The sequence below is a fragment of the Tiliqua scincoides genome, chromosome 1 (genome assembly GCF_035046505.1).
Source record: "Tiliqua scincoides isolate rTilSci1 chromosome 1, rTilSci1.hap2, whole genome shotgun sequence".
Lineage (NCBI taxonomy): Eukaryota > Metazoa > Chordata > Lepidosauria > Squamata > Scincidae > Tiliqua > Tiliqua scincoides.
In genome coordinates this window covers 246,372,883-246,375,198 of record NC_089821.1, presented here as the reverse complement: position 1 = coordinate 246,375,198, position 2,316 = coordinate 246,372,883, and the positions used below count along the sequence as shown (strand labels likewise).

Sequence of the window (2,316 nt, the reverse complement as noted above, 5' to 3'; positions counted from 1 at the left end):
AGTGAAAGTAGTAGGCAACCTTCAGTCTCGAAAGACTATGGTGGTTCTGGAACAGCGTCTAGTGTGGCTGAAAAGGCCAATTTGGGAGTGACAATCCCTTCCACACTGGGAGCAAGGGTGTCCCTGGTCTGTCTCCCTGGCTATGGGCCTTCTTTCTTTGCCTCTTTGCCTCAGACTGTTGGCCAAGTGTCTCTTCAAACTGGGAAAGGCCATGCTGCACAGCATGCCTCCAAGCGGGCCGCTCAGAGGCCAGGGTTTCCCACTTGTTGAGGTCCACTCCTAAGGCCTTCAGATCCCTCTTGCAGATGTCCTTGTATCGCAGCTGTGGTCTACCTGTAGGGCGCTTTCCCTGCACAAGTTCTCCATAGAGGAGATCCTTTGGGATCCGGCCATCATCCATTCTCACAACATGACCGAGCCAACGCAGGCGTCTCTGTTTCAGCAGTGCATACATGCTAGGGATTCCAGCACATTCCAGGACTGTGTTGTTTGGAACTTTGTCCTGCCAGGTGATGCCGAGAATGCGTTGGAGGCAGCGCATGTGGAAAGCATTCAGTTTCCTCTCCTGTTGTGAGCGAAGAATCCATGACTCGCTGCAGTACAGAAGTGTACTTAGGACGAAAGCTCTGTAGACCTGGATCTTGGTATGTTCTTTCAGCTTCTTGTTGGACCAGACTCACAAAGAGTCTCCATGGCTGAATCTGAGGCCTAGTGAATTCTTTCAGAGTACTTTCACTCTCAGACTGAGAGCAAAGACTGAGAGTGAAAGTACTCTGAAAGAATTCACTAGGCCTCAGATTAAGCCATGGAGACTCAGAATGGTGGCTGAGAGCCTGTGCTTTGCTCCCACTACCAGCTCTAAAGAATACAGCATCTGAGGTTGAAAAACTCTGGTGGCAACTACTCCATTCAAGGGACTGATGTCGTTATATACACCCTCTTTCCCAAACATTTGTGCAGTTTAAAACTGACTTCATCTTGGTTTTAGAGATGGGCAGACCTCCCTGATCTGTGAAAGGGGTGAGATTTTGCTGGCTTCCAAGGAGAGGCTCCTCTGAGGTTGATTAAATTTGGGTGCTTGAGATCTGACAAAAGGATAGCTAGCAAGAACAAGTCCTGCCTGAATGTTAAATTACAATTGCCCAAGCCCAGCAACTGTTACCCTGCACATGCCCGATCTCGTCTGATCTCAGAAGCTAAGCAGGGTCAGGCCTGGTTAGTACTTGGATGGGAGACCGCCTGGGAATACTGGGTGCTGTAGGCTTATACCATAGTCTTTCGAGACTGAAGGTTGCCAACCATCTGCAACTGGATAGTTCTTTTCAGACTCTGGGTCAAGAAGTCCCCAACCGGAACTTGAGGCAATACACCCTGCCACGCCATTTTGTTCAGAAGGAACTCCCCTAGATGGGCCATCAAACTCTTTTTATGTCCTCCTGGAAAACTCAGTCAAGGCCAGGAAGCTCAGGAAAGAAGCTCCCCAAACTCCTTTGTCCTGTCAAAAATTCCTTTATTTCCTTTGTAAAACGCCTTATAATTTCCTGCTCTGGAAGCAGATCTGCTCAGCAGCAAGCAGATGAAGGCCAGCTTTCTCTCCAGCAAGATGTCCTAAGGCTTATATCCCAGTAGAAACCTCCATTTTTGCATGGGGCCAAGCTTTTGCATGGGGCCACACTAAGATGTGCTTTGAGGTTTCTTCTCCATGTTTTGGTCACTTCAGAAACTAGCTGGGTTGTCCATGCTGCGCTTGGTCCTGTGTGTCGTCCCCCCCCCAAATCTTCATAGCAGTTTTTCTCTCTCTCTCTCTCTCTCTCTTCCCCAAAAGATTCAGGGCTCAATCCTATCCAATTTTCCAGTGCCAGTGCAGCTGTGCCAATGGGATGTGTGCTGTATCCTCTGGTGGCGGGGCAGTCACAGAGGTCTCCTCAAGGTATGGAAACATTTGTTCCCTTACCTCAAGGCCACATTGTGGCTGTGATAGGAGGTGGCAGAGTGACCTGGGTGACAGGTCACAGAGTTAATAGCCTAATAGCCACGCTGCTAAAGCATAGCAACACATAAGATGGTAAAATTAAAGAGCAATATTGCAAGTCTATCTGAAGCTGGGACTTGGGGCCTCAGAGGATATGTTCACACTTTGGAATAATGTAGCTCAGAGATAGCAGATACCAGTGCCAGGCAGCTGCTAGGGAGGAATGAGCTCTCACCTTGGCGGTTGGCATGTTATGACATTCACTGATTTATGCATGTATCCACCAGCTTTGTAACTTTTATGCTTTTAGAGCAAAAGCACACATATGTAATATGGAGACCAAG

General features: G+C 48.4%; 1 pseudogene; it reads left to right on the top strand.

Annotated features, from left to right (window-relative positions):
* Positions 1–1,147: 1,147 nt before the first annotated feature.
* On the top strand, positions 1,148–1,264 carry LOC136637366 (5S ribosomal RNA; annotated as a pseudogene).
* The last annotated feature ends 1,052 nt before the right edge of the window (positions 1,265–2,316 follow it).